The sequence below is a fragment of the Chlamydotis macqueenii genome, chromosome 6, assembly GCF_036417535.1.
Source record: "Chlamydotis macqueenii isolate bChlMac1 chromosome 6, bChlMac1.mat, whole genome shotgun sequence".
NCBI lineage: Eukaryota > Metazoa > Chordata > Aves > Otidiformes > Otididae > Chlamydotis > Chlamydotis macqueenii.
In genome coordinates, this window is record NC_141561.1 from 6,047,918 (window position 1) to 6,065,140 (window position 17,223).

Consider the following 17,223-nt stretch of genomic DNA (forward strand, 5'->3'; position numbering starts at 1 on the left):
CTGTTGAGCAGATTCAGATAGTTCCATCTCAAACTGTCATTGAAATAAAAGATTCAGTCATTACAATTTCCATATTCTGAATATAATCATCCCTGAAGCAAACGAAGAACAAGTAAAATTGGAGTGATACAGTGAATTACTTCTCTGGAAATTAAACTACCTAAAAGATCCATTTTTTTTCTGTGAACAAAGATATATTTGCGGTTCCATAGAATTAACAGTATGACTAATAGAAATACATTTTGATATTGTTATTTAGATATTGTCAGGGTACAATGACAAAGCTTTTATAATATTTATGAGTCAGTGACTGTACAGACCAGCACTTCCTGTTGAATAATTGTGTTAGACAATGATGTGAGCAGAGGTGACAAAGCTGCTGCCAAGAAAAACACCAGATAATAATGAGAAATACAAAAATAATAAATACCTAATTAGTCACTGATGTACCTAAAATCATGTAGATGCCTACATACTTAGTATCACTGATGCTGATCTCAAAGAGAAGGCATCAAAGAAGATAACATGACTTTATGTACAACAATTTGGGTAGGTGGGAAAATCAAGATGTTATGTTGATTTACAGACACTGAAATCAAAACCTCTCCCTGTAAAAATAATACAAAGATTATAACGAAAGTATAAAATTTGGCTAGATTTAAACTTTCAAAGGATATGTCCTTCAAATCTAAAATTAAATATGCAGTAATGGATTTCTTTTAGTAGAATTTTTTTTTTATCTTGCAACAGACTCCAGTTAGGTCCAAAACCTTCTCAAAGTCAAGTTAATTGCAGAGCAAGGCCTGAAATTTTTAAGCGTTGCTAGTGCGTTGCTACAAATAGGGAAATTAAATATTTTACTGCTGTGCATTGTCAATATACTTAAAGGTTTTATAACATCTTAGACCAAATCCTGTCTTCAGACAAATATGTATTAAATCCAGTTTTTACTTTGAAGATTTATTATAGTGTTACTGAAGATATAATGTCATCTGCTACTTTATTTGTTTATTTTAGCTACATAAGCACTTACACTTACCCACATATATTCACAGCTGACTTAGCAGTGATCGTTCAGGGAATCTGTTTATGCAGAATTTATGAATTCTGTGTAAAGGTCTAAAATTGTTCCTTAACTGGATGCTTTGATATATACTAAATCCCATGCAGTCTGTTGGCATAATAGAAAATAGTTTAAGCTTGATGACCATTCAGGCACGTGGACCACTATCAGACTTGAAATACAGCCACTGTTTTGGGACAAAAACACAGTGGAACCCAACTCCCCTGCTGAGAGTGACGTGGGAGTTGTTTTTAAATGGGCCTTGAAGTTATAAAAGAAAATGCCCTGTACAAGGCATTTTAAAAAGCTTTAGATGGGAAGAAGAAAAAAAAAAAAAGGATATTTTAATAATAGATAGCTCCTGTTCAACTGTGAGACGAGTAAGAGAAGAAGGAAACTCATAAGTTAAGTGAAATAGCAAATTCTTGCTTAGCAGAAGAGAAATGGGGTATAGGAGGGACTGGTAAGGTTAAGGTCTATGTATAAAAGTAATGGGAAAAATTAAGAAAATAATTATCTATAAAGTTTTGTTATTAAATCCAGATTGATGTCTTCATTACCCCAGTCAAAGCAAAGAGTGACTACTGAGCATCTAAAACCAGACATCTGCTTCTTTTGAAGTGCTGTGTCCACCTGCAGCCATTCATTTTAGAGGAGTTACTGCACTTCAAAAATATCTGGTTTAAACATTCCTCTTCAAGAAAGATATCCATGCAAAGAGGGTTCCCAGGCTTGGGTCCTAGGAAAGATGCTTTTATGGTGAGTCCTGCAACAGCCCAAGCTGCACCCTAGCTTCCAAGGATGGGTGACCAACAGCAAATGTCCTGCAAGGAAATCTGGTTCAGAGCAAAGGGGAGCTGATAACCCACCTCCTTTTGATATGGAGAAGCTTGAAAACATTCATATTTGGTGGAGTGAGACTCAGATGCTGCAACTTAAGGACTATCTATCTTGCATAGTCCTAGCAGTGCAATCTGAGACTCAAAATTGTCAGGAGGATTTCTTCTGGGCAGGACAAGAGGGGGAATGGTCTCACAAGCTTCCTGCTAATGCTTTGTCTGTTATTGTTATTATCATCATTGTCGATATTATTAAACAGAGCTTTAAACTCCATAGAATCTCATAACAATAAATGACACTTTTGGTATATTACCTGTTTAATACTACAGTAATTGCTTGTGATTTGATATAACTAATAAAAAGACTTCTTGCCAACATGATCTTTTTAATTAAGTATTTCATAGCTTCTAGTAAAAGTAAAATACGTTCTGATTTAGTGTTATATTAGCTTGGAAAACCAGCCCTGATGGTGTATTTTTTTTCGCCACTTTTCTCAAAAGTTATCTTTTCATTTTGTTCCTCACAAGAACTATAGGCTACTGATGTCACTTGTTTTGAACAATTGTACTGACTTCCCTTTATTTTAGATATAGTCATTCAGATTTTGATGCTTTGCATGTTCCCCTTCCTGTTCCTTCTAAGGATGTTCCCAAAGAAGCTTAGGATTCAACCAAGTGACTCCCACCAATTTCACAAGCAATAGTATCAGACATGCTTCTCTTCCAAATTCTTCAGGAAATGAACTTGAAATCTTGAAAAATTTTGAGAAATCCAGTCTGTCTCCACTTCTGAATTATGTTCTACAATTACTAATGTACACATTCAGTATTAAATGGATTAACAGGCACCAGGGCTCTGACTGGATTATTGGCTTTTTTAGGACACAGGCAGAAAGTCCAATGTTTCTGCCCAGCCTCCATAGCTCTGACTCACATGAGCTTTTACAGGAATTGTCAGTTTTCTTACTAAAACTCCAACTCTCCTATTTCCATTCAGTTCACCCCAAATAAGATTGAGGTTCAGATCTTTATCAAATATTAATACCTACTTGAATAAGGTTTTCTTTAATGACCTTCCTAACATTTTTGAGGACAATTTTGAAGAGCAGTGGTTCCCCATTTCTGCTTCATTTCAGCGCTGTCGGTTTTTATTTCGCTCATTCTGTATCTGCACTCACTGCTGATGGTTTTTAGGACCTAAACAACCAAAAACTTTCTGCTACTGCCTGTTTGGAGCCTCCTGTCTCCTCGCGTAGCCCACCCTAATCCAGAGACGTGATCCTGCGTACAGCAAAACCAGCTTATAAGAAATATAAGCCAACCTGTGTCTCTAAGACTATAAGTATTAATTCTTTTTATGTACTGGTGTGTCCCAGAGCTGGGATGTGGAATTATGAATTTTTTTTTTTTAAGGGAAAGGGTTGAGGATGGCAGCTTACCAAGAATGTACTGCAGACTGAAATTGCTCAACAAGATGTCAGGAGCAGGAGATGCTGCCAGCTATCTTGTTAAAGTACCTGGCCTAATCGATTGCTGGAATTCATCAGTCGCTTGGGTGCTTGATCAAAATTTACAGACCTTCAAGAGTTACAAAGGAACCGCAGGGTGAGTTTCAGCCCATTTCTTATGGGGACAGGCTGTTCAGTAGGGCCTGTTGTGATAGGACGAGCGGTAATGGTTTTAAAATAGAGGGGGGTAGATTTAGATTGGATATTAGGAAAAATTTTTTACAGGGCAAGTTGTAGAACACTGGAACAGGTTGCCCAGAGAGGTGGTGGATGCCCCATCCCTGGAAACGTTCAAGGCCAGGTTGGACGGGGCTCTGAGCAACCTGATCAGGTTGGAGATGTCCCTGCTCCTTGCAGGGGGGTTGGACTAGGTGACCTTTGAAGGTCCCTTCCAACCCAAGCCATTCTATGATTCTATGATTTATTTTGATTGTGCTGATTTTTCCAAGCTAAGACGAAAGAAACAAGCAAATCTTTCCCCATCTGTAGCACCAGGAAGAAAGCATTTCAAGTACACACATATCTTCTGAAAACTGCCCTTTTTTTTTTTTTTTTTTTTTTCACAGTTCTTAGGCCACAGCTCACAGTTTCCCAAATGATCAGTTTCAAAGTCTTGTTGACACAGAAAGCTGAACTGATATTGTTTGCAGAAGGGAAGAAACAATCTTAATAGAAATGCTTGATTTTTCCAGGGTCACTTTGCACACTTTTACAGTAGGGTTGCAGCCTCATGCTGGCCAGCAGAGACTCCTTTAGGGAGATATTTAGGACATTTGTAGATTATATGAAAGAAAAGAGGCAAAATATGCAATAGAAATACTCTTGCAATTATTTTTAGCTGTAAACTGGTAGTAAATATGGCTTTTTCTGGGATTGCTCCTGGCAAACAAACTAACTATAGAAATGCAAAGTTGTGGAATTTCCATTTCATTTCTTGCCTCATTAATTTCATTAACTTACAAAGAGATGAATACATAAAATTAAAAAGTAATTTCCTTTTAATATTTTTAAATTACTCTCTCCAAGTATTCAAACCTTTTAATCTGTTCTTTTAAGGTCTCCATCTAATTGCTTTTACAGAGGCATAATTGAGCTTTCGTGAATCAGATATCAGTGTGACTGATTATAAGAAAGCTAATCAGAGGGTGCCATTCACAAGATAAATGTAATTGTTTGTAAAATATTTGTTTGCAGTCTGTGGCATTTCACTAGCTTGGCAGCACATATAAAATGATGCGTGGGTGGGGTGTGTGAAGGTGTGGATTTATGTGGGAAAATCAAATCTAGCCATGGAGGAAAGGCTATTTCTTCTTTTTTTTTTCCCTTATACAAAGACAGCTTGCATGGGAGTGATAGTGTTTCTTGTTTAATAGAAGTAGCCTTCATTTTGATGTTTTTCATAACAGTGACAAATGGCAGCTAAAAAGAAAGGGGGAGAATGCAATCAATCTTTATACCTTTAAAAACAGTTGAAAACTAAGATCAAAACGAAACCATTTCAGAAAAATAGAATTTGAAACAAACAATTATCTGGAAGAAAAGGAAAGTACAGAGGATGATCTGGGGCTAAGTGCTGGGTCTTGGAGGAGGCAAAACCTGCTGTTCGGTATTTCTTGCCTTCTCGGGACTCCAGTTTCCATGGACACAGCACTGTAACACGTATGTCCAGGAAGGAGGATATTCCCCCAAAAGGCCACGGAGTGAGTCTGAGAGCAGAAAAATGTGTAAGGGAGAAATTAGGAAGAAAAATTGAACTCTCTTCCAAGAATTCCCAGGTATCGATGGCTGTTACATAGCAACAGTGCCGAAGGCTGCAGGTATAGTTCAGACTAGAAATCATCCAGCTATTTAACATTTATCTAATGTTAATGTTTTAATTATGCATTAACATAATGTTAATATTTATTAATATTACTGGAAAAATGATAAAAAATAACATTTCTTGCTATGATATTTGAGTGAGATTTCATAGATATTAAAATAAGCTGCAAAAAAAACCCCATAACATAAGAAGTTCTGCTGTATCCTCAGGAATCCATTCTAAAAGCTCATATTATAATTGAAAGATGAAAATAGGGAGTCTTGAACACTTTGCTGAAGTCAATGGAAATTAACTCCTGGGAGGATTAGATCAGACTCTGCTATGTACACTTTTAGTGATGGAAGACTTGGAAGGGAAAACTCGTCCCTTTGCAAATTACGTGAGTTGAGAAATGAACCAGAGTCAGAAAATGGTTACTTATTTGTTCTGCTGTTCACATGGCCCTCACACAGTTGTGGGCCTCAGCTGGATTTACAGACTTATGTTAAGGTACTCTTTTATCAGGTTTGTTCCTGTAGAAAACACCAACCAAATGTCTTCTCAGCGACACAGCTGAGGGTAGAAATTCTGTTATTGCAATGCATGGTTATCGGAAAAAAGACATGTATAGATGCTGACACCTCCAGACTCTAACAAAACTCACCATTCCTCCTTTTTAAATCAAGTATTGATTTGGCCTGGGTTCAATGTGTACTTTAAACTAATGCACCAAAATGAAAAGTCATGGCAAGATTACTTAGGGGTAAGTTTTTTTAGATTTAGCTGAATTGCACTGTTTTCATAATTTCAATGAGGACACTTAGGAGGATGTTTTTCATGTAATGCCTGGCAGAAGTCCAGTGTGATTCCTATTAAAACACCTGGTCAGAATTTTAAGGCCTTGGTGCTTGAAAACTGTAATTTTCAAGTAACATTTTTTTCTTAAGTGATTTTTTTTAAAATTAACATATTTATATTTTTTTTTTATTTATTATATCAGAATTGAATGCCATTCTTTAAACAGGTGGTAGACTAGGATAACACAAGGGTATTTTTAATTTTGAGTGTAGGCACACAGGACAAGTTGGAACTGAAATTTTTGGATAACCACACAAAAAAGATGTGACCGCTAAAGTACACATTGATTTTAAGAAACTAGTTTTCATAATACAGTAAATACTTGTTTCCTTTACAGTTTTCACAACCAAGGTTTTCTACGCATATAGACAATTACTGGTTATGTGTACTTCACTTTTCATAATATCATAATACAATTTTTAGTCATTTCCTAAGATCCTTTTCTGATGGTATCTTGACATACCTGTCTAACCCACATTGCAGCTTCTCCACATAGAGTTTATAAGGTCTTTTCTCATGGTCTTTTCCTGGATGGAGGTCTAATTGTTACACTATGCCTGAGATATCTCCTTTGTCTCCAACTACCCTGTGCTCTTGTGCAGACTATTCAAAAGGAGACAAAATCTAGAGCTGCTGATCTTGATGATGTTTCCTCCACTGGTCCTTCCACCAGGAGACCTTTCATAAGTTGAATCCATCAAAGCACTATTTTGCACCTGCCAGTCCCTGAAGAGAGAGTAGGGTGGTCAGTAATGGTGGTCCAGGGCTTTGAAATACACTGGAAACACCTTCAAAAATCTGCCTTACTCCTGGAGAAGTCAAGACTTAGACGAGTCATGAGAAAAATACAATCAGAGAGCCAATGCCCAAAGTGGAATTTAAAGGATGGACACTTTCTTCTCTGCTCCCTGATCTGCCACTTTGAGACAAAAAAAAAAAGGCAGCAAGAAACATGAACTTGGAGTGCACAAGGTGACCCTGGTAGCCAGAAAATACCTGCAAGAGGAAAATTCAGTTTTGTCAACACTGAGACTCCCAAAATAAAGCTAGAGTTCAGGGAAGGTCAGGGAGAAAAAGTAGTAAAATGCCAGTAAAACTGGGAAATGCTGTCAAGGCACCTGACAGGCACCACAAATACCAGAATTATCTCCCCAGCGAAGTTGAATTAAAAAAAAAATAAAATAAATCTGTTGTTTACTTTATTGCTTAATGATTCCTCTAAAAGTAGAGCAAAAGTTTATTTTAGGGGTTAATTATTCCTGGATATTTTGAAGGGATAGGAGAGCATTTTCCTCTATCTTATTTGGTAACAGAACCATTAAGGAGAGTAATGCAAATGGCAGCGTATGAATTGGTGAAAACAATTTAAGCCACAGACGCAAGCATAGTGGGTTGGATGACGTGGTGCTTTTGCATGAAAACCAGTCTATTAGCAAATTAAATTAACTTTCTGTGCTGGAAGAAACTTGTCAATGACTTCTCCACTTTTGCTCCTGAATTCTAATCAAGACTCAGTGTGAGGAAATGATGCATTTATTTTTGCAAGCAAACAAGAAAATGCATCCATCAGGGCACAGCGCTCACTGCGCTGCCCAGAAAGCTTGATTCTGCTCCCTCGTACTTGTGTACGTTAATTACCATGCTGGGTTTTGTCATCTAGCCAATAAGCCATGCATCAAAACTCAAGATTCAATATTAAAACCTCATTTCAATGGAAAAAAAAAAAAAAGAGGTATAAATAAATACTTTTTCAACTTGGTGGATAGTGGAATAGATTATTGGATGTGGGAAACACATATTACTTAACAATAGGAAGATATAAGAGTTTAATAAGTATTGTTACGCACAGGTCCCTATATTAACTTAATTTTCTACCAACTACATATCTTCCAGAAGTACATTAATCAGTTTACCAGCATCTGACATGTGAAGCTTATTCCTTCTCATTGCACTCTCAAACAATTAAGTCGCAACATTTATAAATGCCATAAAAGGCAGAATTTCTAAAAGCACCGAAAAAAAAGTCAATAGCATTCCTGCTTGCCAGTCATGCAGACTCTGGTATTTCACTATAATTAGACACCTTATTATCTTTTTAAGATACATGTCATGACCTGCACCACCCAAACCGATGCAGTTTATAGACCTTACCTAGGTTATCCAAGTCTAGGACGTACTGAAAATTTCTCTGAGATAATAAAGATGCTTCATTAATGATTTTACTAAGAAGACACTCATAGCAGTACAGAAAATGTAGCAATCTCAGTCTCTTGAAAAGATAATATTATAACCTACTCCACAAAGATATTTTCAGTCCTGCAGACACTGCAAACATCAAATGAGTAGATGAGAAAAAGCCTGAAAAAGCATCTTATTTTAACTTCCTGGGATTTCCTGAACGAAAGTATGTTGAGTGTCCACCTGTGGAGAGTTTTTTTCATGTGTATTCTTAGTGGCATATCTGAAAGGGGTTAATATTTCTTAGGCTAATATTTTTGATAGAAAATATCTAGTAGTCATCTCTACTCCAGTCTAAGGGCCAATGGGGTTTTAATGTTTTGGCAAACGTGTGCTCAAGCGTAAAGTGTAATTGATGTGCTGGCTGGGTAACCTTGCAATACATACTACTTGTTTATTTTATTTAAATCTACCACTCCCCTACCTACTCACTTATCAGATCATCTTATTTTTTTATTATGATCACCACTTCCTACACACTATTGTTATACTATGAGCAGTGTTCATTTTCCCACTCAACTTTTATTACTCTTATTTCCTGTGACAATGTGGCCATGTTTATCATTAGAAGTTGGTTACTTGAGCATATGAGAAATGTATCAACTCTATTTTTTTCTAGTTTTAAAAGGATATTCTTCATGCTTCATTGACATTTCTACCATGTACTCTTAGGTATTGCTGCTTATTTATCTTTTCCTTTTAAGTACACAGAGAGGACAGGGAAACTCTTAAAGCCTTGGGCTCTCAGTAACTTCAATCCTTTAACCTTTCTTATTCTTGCAGTTTTTGAATGGGTTTGAACCAATGACCTGGTGGTGAAAGATCATTTTCCATCAGGAACATATGTCTTTCTGATATTGCCTTTACAGCTTTGCTCAGCCCCATCTGTGTATGTGTGAAGGTTAACTGTAGGAATCACTCACCAGCTTCTTTCCTCTTGTTAGCATGAACTACCAGGATCCAGCAACAATTTTTGACACAGCGGTGTCTTCATTCATTCATTTACTTGCATTGAAGAAATTGATCTCCTCAGGAGAAGATGATGGCATCTGACCTGCAAGAAAAGTGGAGATTTAATGTCCTGGGACAGGAATTGGAGCAGAGAGGCTGGAAGCTGCACACAATTTGGTGCAGCCTTCACAATGACCTGTCAAAACTAATCACGTCTTTCCTAAACGGGTAAAATTGTCAGTATTGATAATCAAGTGAAGATGATTCCCGGGTGAAAAATAGAGCCAATTCTTACTTGAAGTGTAGTCCATAGAAGCTGAAATAAAATGGCTTTTAATTTTTTCTGCTTTTCTGTCTTAAGTGGTTCTTTTGGGGACTTTAGACATCATAAAAGAACCGGAAAAGGGGAGGTCTCCTGAGGAAACACTAAAGCATGCAGGGGGGTGGGGGGGAGGGTGTTTGGTTTTGTTTGTTGGTTTTTTTGTTTGTTTGTTTTTTGTTTTCCTTAAGTCTTCCTCCAGTGCTGAGAGATACAGACTGGTGCTTTTTATTATACCAAGGATCTTACTGGGGGGAGGGAAAAAAAAAAAAAAAAACAAAAAACAAAAAACAAAGCTGTATTTTAAATTCATTCTAAAAGACTTTTGTTTATTATTTGCAATCTAACAATCTTCACGCTCAATCTGAAAGCTTTAATTTTATCTCTAATATATATCTCCATGAAAATTAACAGCTCTGAAGACTTAGAGGCTACAGACACAATAGAGAACAATCAATCCTCAATAGTACCTTTTTAAATGCTCAGTGTGTCACCCTTCTAAAATATTTTTAAGATTTCACTTGAAAAGGAAATTATGTCAATGGGCAGTAATAATTTTGAAGGCTTCATATTGCCTTGCAGATATTTATAGCGTTAACAAGATCAGTGATGTTTGTGTATCAAAAAGCTCATCTGTCCATCTGTTTCAGGACACAGAAACTGTTTTCATGTAAGGATGTTGCAGCATTTTGTGTTGTCTTTTATAGAAAATCTTGCAGGCATCGTGACATTCAGACATGTTGAGCAAGATGTGTTATTTCACAAAGCATGATATCGGTTGGAAAAGAGAGAAAGGTGAGATGTGCCTGTGTTTCTTTACATTGTAAATTACACAATAGCAGCTTTTCTGCTTCCATCCACATTTCCTTATGTTTGTGCTTTGCTAAACCACGTTGGGTAGGGTAGTGATAGAGAGTGTAAGGTTCCTTGTGTTTTTATGATTTCGATGTTTTAAGTTCTGGGGATAAATTAAACCAGAGACTCCTGCCTTATTTGCCTTCCCCTGCCCCCAATGTAGGTAGTTTCATTTACAAATATTTATGGTGATAAACTACATAAGCTTTTTTAAAAGAGAAAGAGAATGACAGACAGCAAGTGTAAGAGCAACAAACTAAAACACTCTGAAAAAATAATGATTTAAAGTTACCCAGACTTTTCACTGTAGGGCTAGATGTTCTGTGTGCGATGTTGAAATGATTGGTTGTAATCATTGGTGGCAAGTGGCTGAATATTGGCTTATTTGTATTATTTATGTCTTGTATTTGTATTATTGCTGTCAAGGGCAGCACAAACAGACTATTTCAGAGTCTGCAGTCCCAGTAAATGGGGCCCAGCTACAAATAATTGGTTTGCATCTACGTAATTTCCTATTTTATCTTGCTGGCAGCACCTTGATGCCAAAGCACTTTGGTATGTAAGCCCTCTGCGAGACATCCTCATGTCTACGAAATACAGCTTAGCAGGTAACAAAACACATTGTTTCACTGGGTCACGTTACTTAATTGGGTCCTAAATATAATTATTCACAGTCAAAACCTAAACACACTTTTTTTTTAAAGTGATTGTATTACAGACTTTAAGAAATCATCAGAAGAAGAGTTTTTTCCAGTATGCCAACTTCCAGTTTCCAGTATGCCATCATTCACTTCACATATTTGTTAAAGTTTTCTAGAAAAGACTTACTCAAAATAAAACAAGAACAAGCCCTGAAAAAGTTATGAAAAATGAATAGAGTGTGTGTGCAAAAGAGAAGAAAGTAAAGAAGAGAGAAAAAAAAAAAGAAACGGAGGAAGGGAGAAAGAAAGAACAAGAAAGCAAGCAAAACCAAAGAAACACAGTATTCGATAGCTGTAATTGCTGTGCTCTGTATAAAGGCTTTGTTTTTTGATAAGAGACTTTAAGATAGTTACTATTGAAAACAGTATTTAATTTTTTCCCCTCCTTTTTCTCTGAATTCTTCATTATATAGAACATGTGCTCCAGTGCTCTTGAAATGTTTTGTTCTCGTCATTAAATTTCTTCATTTTTATTTTAATGCCCTTGTAGTCTAGAAATGCCTGCCTGTCTTCCAAGAACAAATGTTCTTTCAGAGCCTGTTTCTCATTTTCTTTTTAAAATTTCTTTTCTAAGTGAAAATGTAGTTTTGTTTGCCTGCTGGTTTCTTTTAAATACCTGACTGCTTTTGTTTCTTAAAGAGATTTCTTACACCAGCACAGCGCTCATTAGTCAGGTCCACACTGACTTGACTTGCCCAAATCTGGGCAAAGAGGAGGGCACTGTGTGATTACTAGATATAAGAGATGTAAAATTGAGTAATAATTATTTTTATTTCATAAGTATTCATTTTTATGCCCTTGACCAAAGATGTAAAAGTGAGCATTTACAAGAATGTTACTAGAGTAAACTTCACTCCTGTTAATATTTTTGAAATGTCAGATTACTTAATCAGGATAATACATAGGTACAAGTTCCCATGTCAATTTATCAAGTGTCACCCACTTTCGGGCTTGTGTTTTGGAAGACAGCAGGGGAAAGAAAGCCAGAGAAGCAGCCCAGAGCACTGAACCTTGTGCCTTTCTTCTCCTTCCTGCTCCCCAAAGTGTGTTGAGCAAATGGCTATTTAGTTAAACAACTTCTTTTGATATAAGCTTATAGGTCTTAAGTTAAGGAAACATTTTTATTAAGAGAGAAAAGCCTCATGATGGTACTCATTTTTACTGCGGGCTTCAGCACTGCTAAGAGTTATGGACACAATCTAAGCAGTGCTAATGTGCAGGGGCAGTATCACGCTGATATACTGAGCATCATTACTTACTGTGGACTTTTTAAGAAGTTAGAAATGGAAGGCTGAAATTTCACGACAGTCCTTTCAGCAGTCCAAGGACTTGAGTTTAGAGTTACCCATAAATTTTGTTTATGTTTATCCAATAAGGACTTAGCAAGTGCTGCAAAGACTCATTTACTTGACCATAAATGGAAGTTAATTAGTCTTTCAAATGGAAGTAAAGGAAATTCTGTCACAGTAACACATCATCTCTTTGCTTGATGTGTCTGAAATTTCTTCTAAGGGTGGCTGCCAAATAATATTGTGTCTTTAGTTTATTAGCCAATTTATACAAACATCTCACTTGAAATGGGAAAACTTTCAGCCTTTTCTATGTTACCTATGACAGCCGGTTTAGTGGTTGATTTCTTATTGGAAAATATTCCTCTGAAAAAAATGTATTTTGCTGTTTATTGATTAATGATCTTTTTTACTGCAGCTTTTTTTTTTTTTGTAAAGAGTCAGTATCAGGTGCATTTCTAACCTCCCAGCCCTCTCTGTTCGGCACGTCTATTGGCACACTGATCCGTTTGCCAGTCCTGCACTAAAAGAAATTAATGGACTATCCTACTTCATTGCATGGCATCCGGTTGATGGAGTACAGAAACAGCTATAAACACCAGGGTTCAGTGGGACTACTGGCATGAGCAAGGTGTACAGCGTTTGGCCTGCATTTTGCATCGTCATTGACCAGGCAGAGTTAAAATTATCATAGCAGCTTGTCTCGAATGAAGGAATAAGAGCGGTGCAGGCTGTGCAACCTCCCGACTATTAAATTGACCCATTCTCTCTTTCATTTTTTTCCTTAATTTATGCTATGCTGAAATAAACGAGACTACTTATATTGTAAGAGGAAGGACTGGTTAATCTGGCCAATATAGCATATTAAAATTATATATATTCCACAGTATATAATCAAATATGATGTTCTTCTTAAACAAGCACTATCTGGCTGTAGCGATAATCACTAATGGGTCGATTGGGTTCCAGAGCACTGTAAATTCAGATGAAGACTACACAGGAATGCTGTAGACTTTTTTTTTTTTTGCTTTTGTTTTATTTTAATAGAGAGAAGAGTCAGGCAAATAAGGGAAAATTTCCTCTAAAATATACCAATAAAATATCATTTAATAGTATCTTATAAACCTCATGCTAGCTAATGTTTTCTTAAAGCATCAATACTTAGAATCACATTCTACAAAAATGGATTTCCCTGAATGGAAAAAATGGCATTCTTGATAGATGGGAAGAAAATATTGAAAATGACATTTAAAGCTGAAAAAGCAGATCGAAAACACAAATAATAGTACAACCTTTTGCTGCTGAAGTGTGGCTCATGAATTCACAACATGAAGGACAGCACTGCTGTTATATAGTCCCTATACCTCGGTGAGGTTCCTCACAGCCACAAGGAACACGAGGACAGGGTGGAAACAAGTATTCTCTGAATGACAGCTATGTTTTTAGAGATATTGGATGCTCATGGAGTACATAGTTACAAGCCTAAGGACAGATATGAGATGAAGCAGATACAGAAGATTGGAGAATGTTGCACTGCAGAAAGAGAGAGTGATTCAGCATTATGACTTATTTATAGTCCGCACCTTGTAAAAGAGAAAAACAGAGGGACATGTGAAACCACAGGCTGAGCGAGGTCAATGGAATAACGTCCTCGGAGCAGGACTTCAGGTCAAAATTCAGCAGCAGACAGATTTCCAAGATTTCCTAAGTTCTTGATCATCAATAGCTTTTGTTAATTCAGTAGAAATTACAGGTGAGCGTTTGATATTTTGAAACTCCCCTGGTACACTCAGTACTTTGAAACTCCCTTGGCGTGTTTTCCTTCCTGTTCTATTTCTGTCTGGTTTTTATTCCTCTATTGATTTTAATGGACTTCAATTAAGGTCTCTTGTCTCTGAATCTTTAGAGCTTTATTTATACAGAGCATAGACTGCTAGATCACTAGTCTTATTCCCTCCCCTCCGACTCCTTAAAACACTTTTTTTTTTTTTTTACACTGGTCTATTATTTTAACTTGGCTAAATTTAGAAACATTTAGATACCTTTCAAACCATCTGCAGTTTCACTGCTGTTTAATGACTTTTGCTTTACAGATATATTGCAATAATTGACAATTACATCTTACTGCGTGCCATCCAGTTCTGACGTTCTAAAAGCTCAGATTTGGTTAAATCTGTATTTTAGTCACAAACTAAATTCACAAAGCATTCCATCATTAGCTACAGCAAATGGTAAGAGAGTTTTAGAGCAGGAGCATTATTTCTTATTCATAAATTCAAATCACTTCCTCATCCTCATATTTCATGTTTACGGGAATGTAGTTTGAATTTTAAGTTTAGCGGCTCTGACTACTGAATTGTGAACTGCCAGCTCCTCCCCTCATCTTTCCAACTGCTGTAAATCTTCTGTACCCACTGCCAGCGAGACACAGTATCAATTATGTACAAATAAAACCATGCAAATCCACTGTACAATTTCTCTCTTGGGGTACGATAAAGCAGGAGCAACCGCAATCAGTGTCAGTAACCAAAAATCTTCAGATATGAACATTTTAATTCAGATTTATGCACTCACTAATTGGCCAGACTTTCAATGTCACTCTAATAAGTTATGTATATTTGAGGGTTGGAATTACCCTTAGAGCCTCTGAGAGTAGCTCCCAGGGAGGAGAAATCAGTGAAGCAGAGTTTGGCTATGTTTGAGTTTAACTTATTTTGTACATATGGACTTCAGTCTCCTAATGTGAAAAAAAAAGAAAGTCATATGCAGGCAATCCATAATGCATTCTTCTGAAAACTGTAACACATGTACCATGGTTCAGAAGGAAAAGAAAGCAAAACTCCTGGGTTGAGATAAAAACAGTTTAACAGAACAACAAAGGAAGATAAAATAGAGGTGGAAAACCAAAACCAATATCAGAATACCCTTAAGCACATACCTTACAGCACAACAGCTCAGGGTGGATCCTGGTGCCCAGCTCCCTCCCAAGGGGCAAAACCTGCCCCTCAGCACCAGCCCCACTTTATGCCCTGGGGCTGACATCCCAGGGGATGGAACAGCCCTGGGGCTGATTTGGGGAAGCTGTCCCAGCTGCTGGCTGATCAGTAACCGATCCCAGCTGTGTCCCCAGCCACCAGGTGCCACCAACCCAGCTCCTCTTCCAGCTCAGGTGGAAATTACCTCTGTCCTGGCCAGAACCAGCACACAGGATCATAAAGGTTTTCCATTGTGAACTAGTATTACCCTAATTTCCTACAGGATGTTTATTTAAGTTGGAAAAAAAGCAAGTGGTTCAAAATACTTTGGCATGTCTCTGATGGAAAGAAGCCGGGGAAGTGCTAAGGATTGCTGGAAAACGCTAAATTGCATTCACTTCATTGAGAAGGCTAAGCCGATGCTGGCAGGGTTTTGCTAGGATCTATCCAGTGCAAATTGGATTCTTATTTTTATGAATGTTGAGAATCATCAGCATCTGAAAAAAAAAAAAATCAACAATGAGCATTCGGGACTTTCATCCATGAACAATGACAATTTTATCACACTGCAAATTTTGCATAAATCTTGCAAATTCTATGGGCTTTTTAAAAATTAAATAATAAAATGTATACACTTTGTGGCTTTGTAGGTCCACAAAGTTCTGTGCTTATTTTCAACCACAGGCTGTTCTGAAAATACAAAAAAAAAAAAGTATTGGTTACCCACTCTCCCTTTTACATACCACTAGGCTATCAGAAAAGCAGTTTTTCTGTAACTCCATTTCTATCTGATTGCAATTTCCCTGCCTTGCCAGTATAAAACACAAGTGCGGCTGGGCACAGGCTGTCTTTAAAGATTTGGATGCTTTCAAAGACGGAGGAGCCCAGCATTTGACTGGTGCCACTTTCATATAGGCAAACTTGAGTCTTTCCAAATACAAGAGTCTGTCCACCTCTCGTTTCTATTTCTAGCAATTTTTTTGCTATCTTCCCCGTTGAGATTGCTTACCTTCTTGGGATGTGATACACTGCTAATAAAGTTAATTGAAGGTTTTTAATGGCAATGGTAAAGCGGGGACCTCGCTGATCCTGCACACATGTTGATGGCTTTGGGCTCATCCAGCTCCTGGCTGCAGCCCAGGCAGATGTGGTTTTGATGCCCCAGTTGCCCCTCTCTTCCCGTGAGCCGTTCCCCAAGGGCAGGGTAGTGGGGAGGATGCTTTGCTGTCCTGTGAGTGGAACTTTAGCTTTGTGCTTGGTGAAGCCCAAGCCAGTGCTGGCAGGGAAAGGCGGGGTGGTATGGCCACGTCTGCACCGCGCCTGGGCATGGGGCTCCTGAGCAAAATCCTTTTGTCCATTCTTAGAAGGTAAAAGCAGGGGTGACCCCTCCCAGTGAGTAGTGCCAGGCTTTGCTGTACCAGCATAGATGTGGCTGGAGAGTCTCTGGGAACAAGAAAGATGGGGAGAGGCTGTTCAGTAGGGTCTGTTGTGATAGGACGAGGGGTAATGGTTTTAAAATAGAGGGAGGTAGATTTAGATTAGAAATTAGGAAAAAAATTTTTACCATGAGGGTTGTAGAACACTGGAACAGGTTGCCCAGAGAGGTGGTGGATGCCTCATCCCTGGAAACGTTCAAGGCCAGATTGGATGAGCAACCTGATCTGGTTGGAGATGTCCCTGCTCCTTGCAGGGGGGTTGGACTAGATGACCTTTGAAGGTCCCTTCCAACCCAAACCATTCTATGATTCTATGAACTGGAGCTTCCATTTGAGAAGCAATTCCCTAAATCACAGCATGGGAACGTCTTACACGATGTGTGGGTGAAT

At 37.7% G+C, this 17,223-nt stretch overlaps 1 long non-coding RNA gene across 1 annotated transcript in view; it reads left to right on the forward strand.

Annotated features, from left to right (window-relative positions):
- The window catches only part of LOC147600167 (uncharacterized), a 38,119-nt gene extending 28,546 nt beyond the window's left edge, over window positions 1-9,573 (forward strand). Inside the window, exons 4-5 of the long non-coding RNA XR_015258991.1 lie at window positions 3,316-3,507; window positions 9,252-9,573. This is a non-coding gene — a long non-coding RNA (uncharacterized LOC147600167). The remainder of the gene's footprint in view (window positions 1-3,315; window positions 3,508-9,251) is intronic.
- Window positions 9,574-17,223: the final 7,650 nt, after the last annotated feature.